We start from the raw sequence: 20,703 nt of genomic DNA, 5'->3' as shown, positions 1-20,703 counted from the left end.
AAGGTGGGCAAAATTTCAATTTTCTCATAGTTTTTATTTTTTTATTTTTATGGCGTTCACCGTGCGGGGAAAGTAACATGACCATTTTATAGATCAGGTCGTTATGGACGCGGCGATACCTAATATGTGTAGTGTATTTTATTTTTTTAATTTTTATTCAGTGATAAATGTTTTATTTTTTTATCTTAACTTTTTTCACTTTTTTTTACATTTTTGTGACCCAGACCCACTTGGTTCTTGAAGATCCAGTGGGTCTGATGTCTGTATATTACAGTACAGTACAATATATATTGTTCTGTACTGTATTTTACTTACACTGAACAGATCTATGCTTTTAGCACAGATCTGTTCAGCACCATGGACAGCAGGACGCCTGAGCAGGCGTCCTGTTGCCATGGGAACCTTCCCCGTCTGCTCAGAACTTCGCAGACGGGGAAGGGTAAGCACAGGGCTGAGGGGGGCTCTCTGGGGGCTGTCGGGGGGCTCTCTCCCTCTCCATCGGGGGGCTGCAAAGGCACAGCAGCCCCCCGATGGATAGGGAGGGAGCTCCCTGACCGATGACAGTTAACTTTTTCCATACAGCGGTCCGTACGGACCGCGGTATGGAAAGGGTTAAACGGCTGACATCTACACAGATGTCAGCCGTTTATACCAGGGTGCCAGCAATGTGCTGGCACCCTGGTATAACCACTAGAAGCCAACGATCATTCATGGGGGGGCGGGCGGGGGATCGCGATCCCGCCTGCCGCACCGCCCGCCTCCCGCAACGCCCCCACCGCATGCGACACCCACCGGCATAAAATCGTGCAGGGGTGCAGGGGGGGTGAAAAATAATGATTTTAGGCACTCAAAAGTTTCTGATCCCCGCGGTCAGGGCCCGCGGGGATCAGAAACTGCAAAAAGCGCAGCAAACCGCAGGTCTGAATTGACCTGCGGTTTGCTGCGATCGCCGATACGGGGGGGTCAAATGACCCCCCCCTGCATTGTTACGGGATGCCGGCTGAATGATTTCAGCCGAAATCCCGTTCCGATTAACCCCTGGGGCGCCGGAATACAGATTTTAAGTCAGGACGTACCGGTACGTCTTGGGTCCTTAAGGACTCAGGAAATAGGGCGTACCGGTACGTCCTGGGTCCTTAAGGGGTTAAAAAACACAAATTTTTGGCAATACCCTCCATCTTGGGACTCTGCCACATTAGTCAGTGTGCAATTTAAGCTAGAAATACAGCTATAATTTTCTAGGTTTTTAAAAACACAATTTTTGGGCAAAATACTCAATTTTACAGCACTTGCTGCATCTGTACGTGTGAAATTCAAGCGTTATATACTGCTGTCATTCTGTTATTCCAAAAATACCCATTTTGGGCAAACATCATAATTTGCGGCCATGTCTACATCTGTACGTGTGAGATACACCCTTTAGATACTGTTGTTCTATTCTGCTATTAAAAAAACACCCATCTAGTGCAAAAAATAATATTTTGCAGCCTTTGCTGCATCTGTCATTGTGAGATACACTCGTTAGATACTGTTGTTCTATTCTGTTATTAAAAAAAACACCCATTTTAGGCAAGATCATAAATTTTAGAAATATGAGGACATGGCCCCGGTTGTGGTGCTGCTGGTGGAGCTCCTGTTGCAGGGAGAGGACGTGGTCGATCTGTGCCAGCTACACGCACAAGTGAAACCCCTTCCTCAGGTGTGAGTAGGCAACAGAACCTTCAGCGGTATTTGGTCGGGCCTACTGTGGCTCTACGAATGGTGAGGCCAGAACAAGTACAGGCAATAGTAGATTGGGTTGCTGACAGTGCCCCCAGTTCCTTTACATTGTCTCCCACCCAGTCTCCTGCTGAAAGATAAGAGTTGGCACCTGCAGCCGATGTTCATCAGTCTTTCACCTCACCCCCTTGCAAATCAGCCAAGCAGTCTGAGCCCCAAGTCATGCAGCAGTCTCTTCTGCTTTTTGATGACTCTGTTAGCAGGGTTTCCCAGGGCCATCTGTAACATCCCAGAGTATGTCACTAAAACTCTTTCACCCTGCTTCATGATGTTAGGTGTACATGTGTATTTCCATCTGATGTAATATAACCGTGCATTCCCAATGTATGTATTTCTATGCCTGTATTTTATATATTTGCTGTAATTCTCAATGTACACCAGCAGGTGGCAGCAGTATGTAACAGGTTAGAGTTAGCTTCTAGCCTGGAACAGACCATTCCAGGCTGGCTCTCCCCTATCTGAGGAGGAGTGGAATGTTCCCTCATCCTACTTCAGGAGGAGGAAAGAAAGTTCTAGGCAGTGTACCAGCCACCCCCTGTTGGGGTAGGCTGTGTTGATAGGAGCTCCCAGAAACAGGGACCCCAACCAAGGATCCAAGCCTCTGCTGAGGCCCAAGATCAACCTTCCCAGCCTGAGTCCCTTACCTCAGCTGGTAGACCAAGGAAGCAAAGCAGCCATCTACAGAACTATTAGATCTCCAGAACGAAACCATCATACCCTGCGAGCAGTCCTGTAAGTAAAGATTCCAAGACAAGGAGAAGATAAGTACCTCCACAGATAGTCAGACCCAAACCAAACAGACCACAGACAGAGCAGAATATAGATACCTGCCAGATTCTATAGGCGTATGATCAGATGCAGAATATATGTAAATTCCTGCCACATATTGCCAATACCTGCTGGGACCCTAGACTATTGCTGTAATTTGTATGGATCAAAATCTGCATATTATAACACCAAGTAAAGACAAGTTGGACCCTATTATCTGTGTGGAATTCCATCATTCCTCAGTTACTCCTATTAACAGCACTCAATTTGTTGCATGTGAGCCAGGATACAGGAGTCCAGCCGTACCAAGGTAGGAGACACCGTTGACACTACCAAATCTGCTATACAGAGACATTATCCCCCTCTGGCATTCCTTACCTAGTACGTGAGCTCATGACATCTTAAAGGGCCCTGCTACAGTACCTGCGCAAGCTGCAACTGGCGTCACAAACTTATATACATATATACTGACCCACTGCATAGCATGCCCACTGACCCAGTGTCCTGCTCATTGCATCAAGTGGCGTCACGAACAGGATCGGATTGAATTGTTTGTCCATTCCTAACAACAGAACTGCATTCAATTGTGCACTAAAAACGGACTTAAAACCGCATGTTTCACAGTATTAGCAAGGCTGAAGATTGTACAAAGATCGCTAAAAAGTGACTTTCTTACTTGTATTGCTGTTCCAAGCAAGCGCTAGACGTGCGCTACAGTATTCAAGGTGTTAATTCGATATTGTGGAATTCCCATATTCGTTTAAGATGGCGCTTCATCTTCATGCCAAAGAACAAAGAAACAAAGAAACGCCCTCCAAGGAGCGTGAAAATGCTGTTTACGCCCCCCAGAAGCGGGAAAATCTTGTAACACCCCCTCAAGAAAGGCGCGAAGATGTCGAATACACCCCTTCAGGAGCGGGAAAAATAGAGAACGCTCTCCATGAACTTGTCACTGACCTGGCCCAAGGTGATAAAAGCTCCACCCTCTGCGCCCCTCCATTAGTACTAGCGATCAGTGTCGTCAGAAGGACAGCAAAGATGGAGTAACCCGCGTCCCAAGTGGAATGCAATGTCCATTGGTGGAGAAGACGTCTACCCAGAGCAGCCGCTGGAGATCCAAGTATCTCAGCTGATGCAGAGTCGCGGCCCATCAACTTTTGGTGCCAGACCGGAGGCAGTGGAATCCTCTGTGTCCAAAGACACAGCAGCACCTACCCTGGCCAGTATATCGGACCTTCCAGAGAAGGCGGCTGATGAAGTCCTGGAGCCTGCATCTAAAGTTCCTGACCTGATGGAGATACCGGAGGCTGCGGATCCCTCCACCTCACCAGATGCACCCGCGGAATGCGACGCGATACTGAGAATGGAGGTTGATGTCGAGTCACCACCCGCGGAGCATGTCGCTACCTCAGACAGCATCAAGGCGGCGGCCCAGATGAAGATGGCACCTTCGGATCGGGACCAGGAGACACCAGAATCGGCCGCCCGGCCGCGTCATCAGGTAGGAGCAACCCCGCTCCCTGAGATCCAGGCCCGGTCAGTATCCGTCCCGCCGCCACGTCCAGAAACTCCAGCACCCGCCATCAGTCTTAGGCCCACAAAGCCACAGCCACCTTCTGGTGCGGTGGAGGCGGCTGGAGATTCCACTCCACCGCCCAGCTACGCCAAGCTCCGCTTTCGACCAGACCGCGTGGAAGTACAAGTCGGCGGTTGAGGAATGGGCAAAGCAGGTGATCGACGACCCTCAACCAGGTCACCCCAAGTTAGCCAGAAGGACCGGAACCGTCCTATGGTTCTCGTAGAGAGAGGAGTGGGGTTCCTGCAGGATAATCATTCCGGCACTGAGGTGTTTGTCGGCCGTCGTTCCGTAAAGCGACACTATCTACCCCAGGAGAGGCACAATCTGTATGTGGGGGATCAAGTAGAATTTACCCCCATGCGGTCTATGCAAGGACTGTTTGCAGCTGGAGTCACCCTGCTGCAGAAACCACTCTCCCCGGCCGTCACCCCAGAGACCTGGCAGGAGGATCCATGCTCTGCGGCCAGGACCAGATGTTTGCAAGAAACCCCGGGTGGCCGCCTGCTCTTCAAAGAAAAGGCTCAACCAGCCCCTGCACCTTTAATACCAGACTTGTCACCGCCACCAACCCTGAGGGTAGGACAAATAAATAATAGCGTGCTTACGTTCAACCCCAAGGTGCAGCCGTGCTTTATGCCTCCCTATGCGCTTCCCTGGAAGCAGTCATCACAAACTGCTCCAGGCCTCCCTGAGCCTTTGCAGCCAGAGATTCTGCCCCTTCACGCACCGGCTATGGATTCCGGTCTGCGGCAAGCTACTGCCACGTTCTCCAGGCTGGCGGTACAGCCTATTCCTACTGTCACCGGTAGAGGGCGGTGGCGCACCACCACTAACACTACCCTGAGCTACCAGCAGAGGCTAGAACATCCTCTCATGAATTTCAGCAGCTCGAGCAGTGATGAGGAGCTGGACACCTACCTGTAAGGTGTCCCCATCATGAAGAAAATACAACAAGTGACATTGTTTGGGAGCCACTCTATGGACTGATTACCTGATGGGTGAGTACCTGTTTGGCATGTTGTGTGTTTTAACCTTTTGTTCCAGGTTGCCATTGGTTGTCCTCATCCAGATGGTCATGTCAGTTAGGACTCCCCCCATCAGCACCAAACGCGTTTCAGGGTCTACACCCCTTCATCAGTGGCTAGCTGATGAAGGGATGTAGACCTTGAAACGCGTTTGCTGCCGTTCTGGACTTTCATTAAGGAAATATTAACGCTTGTATGGAATGCCGATACTACAATCCTAAAGACACCTGCATCTCTGTAACTAAATGAGAGCAGAGACGGAGGGAAAGTAGGACCCAGGAGACTGAGGACGGCTTCCAGGAAGTAGCTGCAGAGTCACGTGGGACGCTACGTTTGACTCAGACATTTCGCGGGACGCCGCGATAGCTAACAGCAACATCACAAGGCTGTGTCGGCTGACATAGGAGAAAGTCAGAGATTTCAGAAGCGGTAACGTACACATAAGTACAAGTAACACTGTGCAGTGCAGGATAGTCTATTTGCTCCTAATTAGACATACCCTGCTACCTACCAGCCGCGTTGTTTGCCCTCATACCCGGAGTGTTTGGGACACTGCAATAAATGTGGATTTATGAACTATCAACAGGCTCTGCAAAATAGGAGAGACATTGTAACAAATGTAGATTTACTAGCTCCATACCAGTGATATTGTGCATTGAACCTCACCTATATTACAATTATCCTGTTTATCGTCGATCTATCTACAACTTGGAGCTTTTTTCGACATAACAGGCCTGTGCAATCTAGCAAGGGCATCCACAAGTGTTAACATACGGGCTATATATCAGAGTGGATATATGGTTGCCTATCTTAACATTTTATCTTATTTTATGTGATTTTATTTTTGATATTTTAACTGTATTATTGTGTGACATTCCTGTATTTAAGTAGACATCCGTGTAATAAATTCCATATATTCCCATATAGCGAGTGCCCTTCTCCTATCCATTTTTCTATTGCTGTAATTTGTATGATCAAAAGCTGCATATTATAACACCAAGTAAAGACAAGTTGGACCCTATTATCTGTGTGGAATTCCATCATTCCTCAGTTACTCCTATTAACAGCATATTGTTGCATGTGAGCCAGGATACAGGAGTCCAGCCGTACCAAGGTAGGAGACACCGTTGACACTACCAAATCTGCTATACAGAGACATTATCCCCCTCTGGCATTCCTTACCTAGTACGTGAGCTCATGACATCTTAAAGGGCCCTGCTACAGTACCTGCGCAAGCTGCAACTGGCGTCACAAACTTATATACATATATACTGACCCACTGCATAGCATGTCCACTGACCCAGTGTCCTGCTCATTGCACATCCACCTAGCCCTGCCCCAGAAGTGGAAGAGATTGAGTGCACCTATGCCCAACCACTTATGTTTCAAGATGAGTACATGGGAGGACCACCGCAGCACGTCTCGGATGATGACGAAACACAGGTGCCAACTGCTGTGGCTTTCAAAAGTGTGCAGACGGACAAAGAGGGCAGGGGTGAAGACTAGGTGGAAAATGATGTGGAGGATGATGAGGTCCTTGACCCCACATGGAATCAAGGTCATGCGAGTGACCTGTGTAGTTTGGAGGAAGAGGCGGTGGTCACACAGAGCCACCAGCACAGCAGAAGAGGGAGAAGGGCGCAAAAGCAGAGCGGCTGTCCCCTAGACAGTACGCCTCATACTGCCCACCGCAGCAAGGGACCGAGCACACCAAAGCCAGCTCCAAGGAGTTCCCTGGCGTGGCAGTTCTTCAGACAATGTGCCGAACACAAGACATGAGGGGTTTGCACGCTGTGCAATCAGAGCCTAAAGCCAGGCATAAACGTTCTCCACCTGAACACAACCTGCATGACCAGGCATTTAAGTGCAAAGCACGAGCTGCAGTGGAATAGACACCTCAAAAACTCTGGCTCCTCCTGCTTCCTCTTCTGCTGCAGTCGCGGCCTCTTCATCCACCTCTGGAGTGACAGTGCCACCTGCCACCCCACAAACAGAGGATCTGCCAGCAACACCACCACCTGGGTCACAAAGCATCTCCACAATGTCCCACGAAAGCGTTTAGATCTCCATCTCCCAAACACTGGAGAGGAAGGGAAGTACCCCCCTACCCACCCGCGATCCCTGTCCCTGAATGCCAGCATTTCTAAATTACTGTCCTTTAAAATGCTGTCATTCCGTCTGGTGGAGACGGAGAGTTTTAAAAGCCTTATGGCGGTCGCTGTCCCACTGTACGTCGTGCCAAGCCGCCACTACTTTTCCAGGCGTGCCATCCCTTCCCTGCACAACCAAGTGGGGGATAAAATTAGGTGTGCACTGCGCACCGCCATCTGTGGCAAGGTCCACCTAACTACGGATACGTGGACCAGTAAGCACGGTCAGGGACGTTATATCTCCATAACAGCACACTTGGTAAATGCAGTGGCGGCTGGGCCTGAGGTGGATAGCAGTTTGGCGCATGTCCTTCCACCACTGAGGATTGCAGGGCGCTTCAGTTTGCCTCCTGTTGCTTCCTCCTCCAACTCCGCTTCCTCATCCTCTACTGCCTCCTCACCCGGTCAGCGTAACTCCTTCACCACCAACTTCAGCACAGGCAGGGGTAAACGACAGCAGGCAGTTTTAAAACTTACCTGTTTGGGGGATAAAGAAGCTGTGGATGGGCATGGAACAACAGACCGATGAGTGGTTGGTGCCAGTGAGCCTCAAGCCCGGCCTAGTGGTGTGCGATAATAAGCAAAATCTCGTAGCAGCTCTGGGACTAGCCAGTTTGACGCACATCCCTTTCCTGGTGCATGCGCTGAATTTGGTGGTGCAGAGATTCCTTAAAAATTACCCCGATATTTCAGAGCTGCTGCATAAAGTGCGGGCCGTCTGTGTGCGCTTTTGGCATACTCACCCTGCTGCTGCTCGCCTGTCAGCGTTGCAGCGTAACTTCGGCCTTCCCGGTCACTGCCTCATATGCGACTTGCTCACAAGGTAGAACTCCACCTTGCACATGCTGGCCAGACTGTGCGAGCAGCAGCAGGCAATAGTGGAGTTTCAGCTGCAGCATGCACGGGAGAGTCGCTCTGTGGAACAGCACCACTTCATCACCAATGACTGGGTCTCCATGCAAGACCTGTGTTCCTTGTTGCGCTGTTTCGAGTAGTCCACCAACATGGCCAGTGCCGATAACACTGTACTCAGCGTTACTATCCCGCTTCTATGCCTCCTTGAATAAACGCTGCTGGCGATGATGGAAGAGGATGTGGCACAAGAGGAGGAGGAAGAGGGATCATTTCATAGGGTTTCTGGCCAGTCATTCACAAGTGGCTCCAAGGGTGGGTTCCTGCACCCACAAACGCCAGGTACACAATTGTCCAGCCAAAGCACAGTTCTGGAGGATGATGAGGAGGAGGAGGAGATGGAGGAGAAGGAACCGTGTTCACAGCAGGGTGGCACCCAAACCAGCTCATGGCCATCACTGGTGCGTGGCTGGGGGGATACAGAGGACACAGACGATACACCTCCCACAAAGGACATCTTTTTGTTGCCTCTGGGCAGCCTGGCACACATGAGCAATTACATGCTGCAGTGTCTCTGCAACGACCACCAAGTTGCCCACATTCTAACTTGTGTTGATTACTGGGTGGCCACGCTTCTGTTCCCCATTACAAGGACAACGTACCGTCCTTAATTCCGTCACTAGAGCGTGATCGCAAGATTCGCGAGTACAAGGGCACGCTGGTAGACACGCTTGTGGTGGCATTCCCACCTGACAGCGGGGGCACAGTGGAAGCACAAGGAAAAGGCAGAGGAGTAGGAAGAGATCACCAACGCAGCTGGGGCACCACCAGCACCTCAGAAGGCAGGGTTAGCATGGCCGAAATGTGGAAAAGATTTGTTAGCACGCCACAACAACCAGCACCACCAGCTGATATGGAACATCTTAGCAGGAGGCAGCATTTCAGCAACATGGTGGAGCAGTATGTGTGCACACGCCTACACGTACTGAATGATAGGTCTGGCCCCTTCAACTTCTGGGTCTCCAAATTGGGCACATGGCCTGAGCTTGCCTTTTACGCCTTGGAGGTGCTGGCCTTCCCTGCAGCCAGTGTATTGTCTGAACGTGTGTTTAGCACGGCAGGGGGCGTTATCACAGACAAGCGCAGCCGCCTGTCCACAGCCAATGTTGATAAGCTCACGTTCATTAAAATGAACCAGGCAAGGATCCCACAGGACTTGTCCGTGCCTTGTGCAGAATAGACATGTATACAGGCCTCAACCAGCCATTGTTATACTACAGCGCAATTGCTCATTGTTGTAATTTGGATATTTCACACTCTTTTGGAGTGTACCCTAATAAAAAAAAATATTAAAAATTTAAACCAAAAACCAGTGTTGGCTACCTTGTCCTCCTCCACCGCCGCTTCCACCTACACCGCTACGTCCACCGCCTCCTCAAACTCCTACTCCATATGGACCTCCACCTCATAAATCAAGTAAATTTATTTTTATTTGTACGTGCGGAATACCTTGAGGTGTCTTCTTTCAAAATGGGGTCACTTGTGGGGTATTTATACTGCACTGGCATTTTAGGGGACCTAATGCGTGAGAAGTAGTTTGAAATCAAATTGTGTAAAAAATGCCCTGTGAAATCCTAAAGGTGCTCTTTGGAATGTGGGCCCCTTTGCCCACCTAGGCTGCAAAAAAGTGTCACACATGTGGTATCGCCGTACTCAGGAGAAGATGGGCAATGTGTTTTGGGGTGTCTTTTTACATATACCAATGCTGGGTGAGAGAAATATCTCTCTAAAGACAACTTTTCCCATTTTTTTTATACAAAGTTGGCATTTGACCGAGATATTTATCTCACCCAGCATGGGTATATGTAAAATGACACCCCAAAACACATTGCCCAACTTCTCCTGAGTACGGCGATACCACATGTGTGACACTTTTTTGCAGCCTAGATGCGCAAAGGGGCCCAAATTCCTTTTAGGAGGGCATTTTTAGACATTTGTATCCCAGACTTCTTATCACGCTTTAGGGCCCCTAAAATGCCAGGGCAGTATAAATACCCCACATGTGACCCCATTTTGGAAAGAGGACACCCCAAGGTATTCAATGAGGGGTATAGCAGTGGTACTATACACTAGGTATAGCAGTGGTACTATACACCCCAAAATCGGTGAATTTCAGCCGAAAATGTTAATGACAATTTTATTTTATTTTTTTAACCAGCCTACTAGGTAAAGCAGTGAAACTATACACCCAAAAATTTGTGAATTTCACCCGAAAATGTAAATGATAAAGTAGTGAAATGATTTAAAATAAAACACGTACAAAAAAAAAAAAATTTGATTTATGAGGTGGAGTTCCATATGGAGTAGGAGTTTGAGGAGGCGGTAGACGTAGCGGAGTAGGTGGAAGCGGCGGTGGACTAGGACGAGATAGCCAACACAGGTTTTTGGTTTTAATTACATTTTTTTAAATTAAGGTACACTCCAAAAGAGTGTGAAATATCCAAAATACAAACATGAGCAATTGCGCTGCAGTATAACAATGGCTGGTTAGTGCCGTTATACATGTCTATTCTGGTAAAAGGTACAAACAAGTCCTGAGGGATCCATGCCTGGTTCATTTTAATGAACGTGAGCTTGTCCACAATGGCTGTGGACAGGTGGCTGCGCTTGTCTGTGATGACTCCCCCTGCCGTGCTAAACGCACGTTCAGATAATACACTGGCTGCAGGGCAGACCAGCACCTCCAAGGCGTAAAGGGCAAGCTCAGGCCATGTGCCCATTTTGGAGACCCAGAAGTTGAAGGGGGCAGACCTGTCATTCAGTATGTGTAGGCGTGTGCACACATACTGCTCCACTATGTTGGTGAATTGCTGCCTCCTGCTAAGACGTTCCATATAAGTTGGTGGTGCTGGTTGTTGTGGCGTGCTGACAAAGCTTTTCCACATTTCGGCCATGCTAACCCTGCCTTCTGAGGTGCTGGCGGTGCCCCAGCTGTGTTGGCGACCTCTTTCTCGTCCTCTGCCTTTGCCTTGTGCTTCCACTGTGCCCCCGTTGTTAGGTGGAAATACCACCAGCAGCGCATCTACCAGCTTGCACTTGTACTCGCGCATCTTACGATCACGCTCCAGTGAGGGAATTTCGGACGGTACATTGACGGGGATCCAGCAGCGTGGCCACCTAGTAATCAGTACAAGTTAGAATGTGGGTAACTCGGTGGCCGTTGCGGAGACACTGCAGCATGTAATCGCTCATGTGTGCCAGGCTGCCCAGAGGCAACGAAAAGCTGTCCTCTGTGGGAGGTGTATCGTCTGTGTCCTCTGTATCCCCCTATCCACGCACCAGTGATGGCCATGAGTTGGTCTGGGTGCCACCCTGCTGTGAACATGGTTCCTCCTCCTCCATCTCCTCATCCTCCACCTCGTCATCATCCAGAACTGTGCCAATTACTATCGTAAATTTATTATGAATTTTTCTGTAATTTCTAAACCGTTGACCGACCTTACTAAGAAAGGGGCGGATTTGGAGACTTGGTCTACTGAGGCCATTTCTTCATTTGAAAAATAAAAAAAGGCATTCAGTAGCACTGCCGTCCAGTTGTCCCCTGTCATCAGGACTCATGAGACAAATAGGCAGGGCCAGGGGTGAGGGTGGAGCGCAGTGGTCACTATCCTCCCCCCTGTGTGTGTGTGTACGTGACCATTACAGTGTGTTTAGCACAACTGCAGGGGGTTATCACAGGTTATATTTCCCAATGTTTTGGGGTATACCCTAATTTAAAAAAATTTAAATAAATTTAAAACCAAAAAGCAGTGTAGGCTACCTCCTCCTTCTCCACTGGCGCTTCTACCTACACCGCCACATCCACCGCCTCCTCAACCTCCTACTCCATATGGACCTCGTCCTCCTAGATCAAGATTATAAATTTTTTTTTTACGTATTTTTTGTTATTTAAAGTCATTTCCCTATCCACATTTGTTTCCAGAGCACTTGCCATACTCTTAACCACATTTTGATGCCATTTGCAGCCCTCTAGCCCTTTCCATGACTTTTTAACAGCCATTTTTGTGCTCAAAAGTTCGGGTCCCCATTGACTTCAATGGGGTTCGGGTGCGGGGTCAAGTTCGGGTCCCCATTGACTTCAATGGGGTTCGGGTGCGGGGTCAAGTTCGGGTCCCGAACTCAAACTTTTTTGTGAAGTTCGGCCGAACCCGTCGAACCCGAACATCCAGGTGTCCGCTCAACTCTACTATTGGAACATTGAGAGGAAAAAACAAAAATATGAAACAAAAATGGTCCCCGTACTATATGCTCTGAAAACAATACAAATAATGAAGAACTTCCAAAAATGGACTGAGAATAAATATGAAAATGTACATATTAAAATTGTAAATGGTTCTGTCCTGTCAAATGGAAATCTACAGAAAGAACAGAAATATATATTTTTTTAACATTGTAGATATGAATCCCATTGAAAAAAAAAGTATGATTTCCATATTTCTATATATACTATAAACCGGATGGTATTTCGCTATTAACATGTACTAATGTTAATACCAGATGGGCTGAACATGGTGGATGGATCAAAAATGGCCACAGAATTATTACCTAAAAGCCTCATGCACACAACTGGGTGTCAGCCATGCATCTATTGCAGCCCGTAAACAACGGATCCGCAATATATGGGCCACCGGCCGTGTGTGCACCATTTCTTGGATGCAGACCCATTCAATTGAATCGGTCCTCAATCCGGAATATACAGTGTGGAGGCAAGGAGAGAAAGGCATTTTGGTCCGTGCCTCCGCGAACATGCTTTATTTTATTTTTTTGCGGTGTGGATGGATTGAAGATCGATAGATCGAAGTTGAATGGGTCTGCATACATCAGTGCTGGCCACACAGATGGTGCATGTGAATTGGAGACCGCAATCTGCAGTTTCCAATGCACGTCATAGGACAGCATGGGCGGTACATGTTCGTGTGCATGAGCCCTAAGGGACAGGAGCCCTGAAAACTAGTAGCTGCTATATAATATAGCCAAACAGGGGCTAATGCTGCTATGGGGTTTGGCTGGTTAGGTATGTGGCACAATATGCAAATTATTGCTGTTGTGCCTGCAATCTCCTGAAAATGCCCCTTTGTATGAGAACTACATAAAGGGGCCACATGGGGCAATAGTTGACCACTATATACATGTTAACCTAATAATTAAAGTTTCTTACCTTTAAAGGGTTTCTGTCATGAGAAATAACGTTATGTAGCTGACTAGTGATGGACGAACATCTGCCGGGGCGGTTCGCGAACCCGATAGCGCAAATGCGATCAAATGTTTGCGAACCGCAAATTCGCGGCGGGTCCCATTCGTTTTAATGGCAGGCGAACCTGAAAAACCTTCAGCTTATATTTTCAGCCAAGAAATTATTACTAGAAGTGCACAAATAGTCCCACAACATGGACAGTGACATACCAGATGTATTACTCGAATTTGCGATCTCCATTCATTATATTTTTTAATGCGAAATATCGGCAATATAATTTGCAAATGCACTATACAGTACCCAAATGCACTATAAAGAAAGTATATTGGTATATAACACCCCGCTTCAATCAGTTTTTTGGGGGGGCGACTGGTATATCACACCAGTAGAAATTATTTGTTCCAATAACGCTTGTCCCTCTATATACCTGCAGTATCGCAGCAGAACCGCACACATCTGCCGCACAATACAAATGCACTATAATATACTTTCTAACATAGAAAGTATATTATAACATTGTACACGGAAGGCAATCCATTAGAATATACAAAAAGATAAAACGTAACCTTTAATAATGTTACTATGAGGGTCCATTCACATGTCGGTAAATGTTTTGCGGATCCGCAAAACACGGACAACGGCAATGTGCATTCGGCAATTTGCGGACCGCACATCACCGGCACTATAATACAAAATGCCTAATCTTATCTGCAATTTTTTGTGGAAACGGAAGCACGGATGCGGAAGTGCGAATCTGCAAATGCGGTTGCGGACAGCACATTCCAGCCCCATTGAAAATAAATGAATGGGGCTGCACCCGTTCCTCAAAATTGCGGAACGGATGCGGACCCATTTTGCGGACATGTGAATGGAAAAGATATCCCTCAAACAGAAAATATATTCAATTATTAAAGTTAAGCAAAAAGCATAGATGTGGTAGGCAATAACAAGTGCTCGGCGGCACTAAATCAGGTGCTCGGCGGCACCAAATCAGAAACCATATGTCCTACCACAATCCGGGGCCTTCCAGTGCATATCCATGAATCCCAAAGGGAAAGCAAAAAACATCTATTCCTGGGCTAGATGATGATATGGTATTGAAGGACAGGGTGGGAAAAGAACTGTCCCTGATATTGCCCTACAGGGGGGTGCTATTCTGGCCCTGATAGCCTAACCACAGACCACCCGCCCTAATAAGAGCGACTCCATCCGGAACCTTACCCTATATAAAAATGGCTATAGTCGGGGCGGAGCCAACGTCTGAGCTGTGAAGACATGCTTTGCTGAGCTCCGCTTATCATCTAGCTACGGGACCCGCTCACGTTAGCTGACAGACTTCATAATGGTGAAGATCGGAGGAAAAAAGCCTACAGACCCTGCTGTAATCCTGAAAGGGATCTAATCCGGGAGCCGGCATGGCGAAATTCCTAAAGAAACAGGCTGTAACGCCTGCAGCTAAAGAAACCAAGATGGAGCCGGCAGACGAGCGCACTCAAGCAGAAACTGAAGGAGACCTGTCTGAGGGAGACAGCGACGGGGGTGAGTCTGTATGCCCCCGCACCTTACCTGTGTCCAGGCATTTCATAAAACAAGCCCTAGCAGAAGCTCTGACCCCTCTCAAACAAGAGATCTCGGTACTAACCCATGAGATTTAGCATATAGGCCACAGGGTCGAGTCCCTGGAAACCATCCAGCAGGCCGCCCTGGAACACAGCTCTGCTGTCTCTCAATCCCTCTCCTCCTGCCACAGCATATAAATTTCTTACATGCAGCTATGGAGGATCAAGAAAACCGAGGCCGAAGGAACAACCTCCGGTTCAGAGGCATACCTGAAACAGTAACTAATGAAGAACTCATGTCCACCTTTAAACAAATTGCTGAGACCCTCTTGGGAAATGGCGACTCTTCTTATGATTATAGAAAGGGCTCATAGAGCTCTTAGGGCTCTTTCACACTTGCGTTGTTCTGTTCCGGCATAGAGTTCCGTCGTCGGGGCTCTATGCCGGAAGAATCCTGATCAGGATTATCCCCATGCATTCTGAATGGAGAGAAATCCGTTCAGGATGCATCAGGATGCCTTCAGTTCCGGAACAGAACGTTTTTTGGCCGGAGAAAATACCACAGCATGCTGCGCTTTTTGCTCCGGCCAAAAATCCTGAACACTTGCCGCAAGGCCGGATCCGGAATTAATGCCCATTGAAAGGCATTAATCCGGATCCGGCCTTAAGCTAAACGTCGTTTCGGCGCATTACCGGATCCGACGTTTAGCTTTTTCTGAATGGTTACCATGGCTTCCAGGACGCTAAAGTCCTGTTTGCCATGGTAAAGTGTAGTGGGGAGCGGGGGAGCAGTATACATACCGTCCGTGCGGCTCCCGGGGCGCTTCAGAGTGACGTCAGGGCGCCCCACGCGCATGGATGACGTGATCGCATGGATCACGTCATCCATGCGCATGGGGTGCTCTGACATCATTCTGGAGCGCCCTGGGAGCCGCACGGACGGTAAGTATACTGCTCCCCCGCTCCCCACTACTACTATGGCAGCCAGGACTTTAATAGCGTCCTGGGTGCCATAGTAACACTGAACGCATTTTGAAGACGGATCCGTCTTCAAATGCTTTCAGTTCACTTGCGTTGTTACGGATCCGGCGGGCACCTCCGGCAAATGGAGTGCACAACGCATCCGGACAACGCAAGTGTGAAAGAGGCCTTAGACAGAAGCCAAAAGACTCTGAACCACCCAGAGACATTATCTGCCAATTTCTGAACTACATAGATAAGGAAAAAATCCTCACTGCTGCCAGATCCTCAAATAACATCTCTTTCGGCGAATCATCAATTGCAATATACAAAGACCTTTCTCCTGTTACCCTAAGAAAGAGGAAAATCCTAAAACCTCTTACCGACCATCTCCACAGCAAGCATATCCCTTATAGATGGACCTTTCCCTTTGGCCTGACCTTCAAGTATTCAGGAAGACAGATCAAGATTGTCACATACATGGATTTACAAGAAGCATTCTCTACTATAAACATTTCTCCATTGGACATTGCAAATTGGGATGCGGTGTCCGAAATCAGCTCACTACCAGATCTCTCGAAGATGACCCCCTGGGAGAAATCATCAACACCTAAGCGACAACGTATGAAACACTGCAGCGGCAACCTGACTCCCAGGAGGATATCCGGATATACCTATTAATCCTCTCTCACTAGTATTGTTAGGATTATACATGCAATGCTAATGTCTCTACATTCATCCTTATCATCCTCTCATCATCTTTCTTATTATATGCTTTCATCCTACTTTCTCCTCCCCCCCCCCTCCCCCCACCCTCTCTTCTGAAGTCCATGTCTCCCATCTTACTTAGTCCCCAAAACAGCAAGATCTCTAATTTGGGTTAACCCCATTTCCCCTCTTCCCCTCTCTCTGAAGAAGCACTCAAGCTTCACAATGTTGATAATGCTGCTATTTGCTACATTACCTCTATTTTATGGTTTTGTTTACTGTTTTGGTTATTTCTTATATATTTTTTATATGTAGAACACTTGGGTACTACTTCTACAACTATAGGTCAATTGCAGAAAGGGTATTTACTTTCCTAGAGGCTGCCAAGAAACTCCATTCTCCTAGTCATGACTGACCTCAAATTAGTGTCTTTCAATGTAAAGGGACTCAGATCCCCATCTAAAAGATCCCAAAAATGTTCTGTTATATTCCTCCAGGAAACCCATTATAAACATGGTAATTATCCAGACCTTTCCTTTTCTAAATTTCCGAATTGGTACCATTGTGGGGCAGATGGTGCAGCCTCTAGGGGAGTAAGTATAGGATTCAGAAAAGATGTTCCCTTTACATACTCTGCGCACACGCAAGATCCCAATGGCAGATATATTATTCTAAAAGGCCTTATTGGCCATAAGATGTATACCTTTGTCAACATTTATTCTCCTAATTCTGACCAGATCACATGGCTACTGTCTGTTTTGACCTAGGTGGAGAACATGCAGGAGGGAACTCTTCTCTTGGCGGGTGACTTCAATGTGGCTGTACAATCCCTCATTGACACATCCTCCAAGAGATCTTCCTTCTCTGCCAGAACTCAGAAAAAAACTGAACTCCAGATTATATGATTTGGGACTCATAGATATATGGAGGTGTTTTAACCCGACCTGCATTGATTATTCCTTTTATTCTACTCCAGGACATTCCTACAGCAGGATTGACTACATTTTTGTTCCTAAGGACCAAATACCCCTTTTTGCGGACTCGAAGATTGGTAATATCACCATCTCGGATCACTCCCCTGTCTTCTGTACTTTACGTCCGTCATCTGAATCAGGTAGGACTCCTATCTGGAGACTGAAGAATGAGTCAGTGCTGAGCAACGATGACCATAAAAAATATTTCAAATCTCTTTTAGATGAATACTTTTCTATTAATAACAACCCTGACATATACCCCCAAATTCTATGGGATGCCCACAAAGTATTTATGAGGGGTCACTTTTATTAGCAAATGTTCCTTCTTAAAGAAACAAGCAGACAAGCATCTCTCTTCACTTCTAGATCAGATTCATGTTTTAGAATCATTTCATAAAAGATCCCTTGCTGTCCATCACTTGTCAGACCTTACCGCTCTTAGGACGGAGCTCAAGAACCTTCTAAACACAAAAATAGCTAAATACTACTTATCCTCCCAACACAAGTTTTTTGCTCGTGGCAACAAGGCCTCAAAATTCATGATGCAACGCATCAAGCGTAGAAAACTAGCAAGACATGTACCCTCTATTAAATCTCCCCAGTGGCTGCAACTTTATTCTTCAGCGGCTATCGTCGAACAGTTCAGACTTTTTTTTATGGAGCTTTATATAACCTACCACACCCTAGTGGAGATCAAAACACTTTAAATAGAGATTCATCTGTCAGCGCTTTCTTAGATACATTAAAACTCCCAATACTATTCCCCAACCAACGAGACGCCTTAGCAAATCTATTTTCACTTGCTGAACTTACTACAGCCCTTAAGACCACCCCAAAAGACAAATGCCCTGGTCCAGACGGCTTCCCAGCTGTTTATTATACCTCCTTTCAAGACTCCCTACTCCCTCACTTACTTCCCATTTGTAATCTCGCTCTTCATAACCAACCTTTATCAGTTAATATGACTAATGCACTAATCACAATAATTCCCAAAGAAGGCAAAGACCCTACCTCTTGTGCAAGCTACCGCTCTATATCCTTACTAAACAAAAATCCTTGCAAAAATGTTGGCCACTAGACTACAACCCTTCCTTCCTAACCTGATCCATCCTGATCAGGTGGGATTTGTAAAAGGTCGTGAAGGAAAAGACAACACCACTAAGGTCCTTGATGCCCTCTTCTACGCCTCACATAAGAAATTACCTTTGGTGCTACTCGGCACTGATGCCGAAAAAGCATTTGATCGAATAGACTGGTCCTATATTAAACATACCCTGCACAAATTCCACCTCCCACTCCCTACATTAATGCTGTGTTTGCGATGTATGCAAAATCCTTTGCTTCTGTCTTAGTTAATAACCTTGTCCCTGCCCGTTTTTCAATCAAGAATGGAACGAGTCAGGGATGTCCCCTTTCTCCCCTCATATTTGTTTTAGTAATGGAAACCCTACTACAAGCCTCGAGACAGGAGGAGGGCATTACTGGACTAAAGATAGGTCCACAAGAATTCAAATTAGCTGCTTTCGCTGATGACCTCTTAATTCTCACAACCACCCCCATTAGGTCTATGCCCTTAATAATTTCCCTTTTAAAAAGATTTGACCATTTCTCTAATTTTAAAATAAACCCCTAAAAGTCCCAAATCCTACATATAGGCCTCTCCCCTACCCTAACTTCGGCTCTCCAACTAAATTCACCATTCAACTGGTCTTCCCGGCATCTAACTTATTTGGACATTAAACTAACCTCCCATCTCCCAGACTTATTCCACCTCAACTATACTCCCCTCTTGGCAGCCATTGTTGCTCAGCTGAACACTTGACGACCCTTACCTTTCCTGGTTCGGTAGAAAAGAAATTGTGATGTCCTTGGTGGTTCCTAGACTCACTTACCTCCTGCAGGTTCTCACAATTGCTATTCCAAGGTCTTTTTTTAGGTCCTTGAACTCCCACATTCGTCAGTTTATCTGGCAGGGTAAGAAGCCTAGAATATCCTTTTCAACCTTAACGAAACCTAGACACCTCGGCGGAATAGATCTTCCTGACCCTGAACTATACATGAAAGCTATACATTTAAGTATAGTAATTTATTGGCTCAGACCCTCACATCACAAACATTGGCTATCACTGGAAAATGTATTTTTCCCCTCCAATCTCAGGACCCTTTTGCTGGCGGACAGGCCATTTCCCACCATCTCTTCTATCCCGAATCCCAAAATACGAACCACTATAAAGGTGTGGGAATGGTTCTTCCCCAGTCATCGTGCCCTGACTCTACCCTTACCTCTACTTCAGGTCGGAGATATAATGTCACTAGCCCCAAGGGAACTGAGGGATTCCTGCCCTCTTGATAAGATCATCTTCCAAGCTAATAATAGATCTACTCGACAAAGATGGTTGTGTTCTCTCAGGACCTAGAGAGTCTTGATATTACTACTTCACACACTCTATTTTTCAATTTCCTTAAAAAAGAAATTGCCTTCAGACAAAGTATCTAAACACACAGAAACCTCCAGAGTGGTTTGAGAATCTGCTGACCACCGCCAAATATCCTTCTAAACTGATATCCACTTTGTACAAAAAAACTCATCCTCTCCCCTATGGATGTCAAACCTGCTGTAATAGGCTTATGGGAGAGAGACCTGGGAAGACAATTTTCACAAACAGAGATTACCAAACTCTTTAACATCCCACATAAACTTTGACGCTGTGTCCGAGTACAAGAAAATGGGTATAAAGTATTATCTAGATGGTACAAAACTCCGGACAAGATTTCCCTATATTATCCTAATGTTTCAGATCAATGTTGGAGATGTGAAAAGAGTAGAGGCTCGTACTTCCATATATGGTGGGAATGCCCTTCGACACTCTCTTGGTGGAAAACAATTTTCAGTCTAAGCAATAATATCTGTAGAAACAATTTCCCTTGCTCTCCTGAAATTGCTCTCTTATCTTTTGGCATCCATGGGTTAGATACCCATAAAAAGACTCTCTTCTCCTTCCTGATCTCAGCAGCCCGACTCATTATCCCTACATTCTGGTGCTCACCAGAAACACCTCCTATCGATCAATGGATTAACAAGGTTGATTAATTTT

This window comes from Bufo bufo, chromosome 3, assembly GCF_905171765.1.
Source record: "Bufo bufo chromosome 3, aBufBuf1.1, whole genome shotgun sequence".
In the NCBI taxonomy this organism is placed as follows: Eukaryota; Metazoa; Chordata; class Amphibia; order Anura; family Bufonidae; genus Bufo; species Bufo bufo.
Note: the sequence above shows the minus strand (reverse complement) of the source record.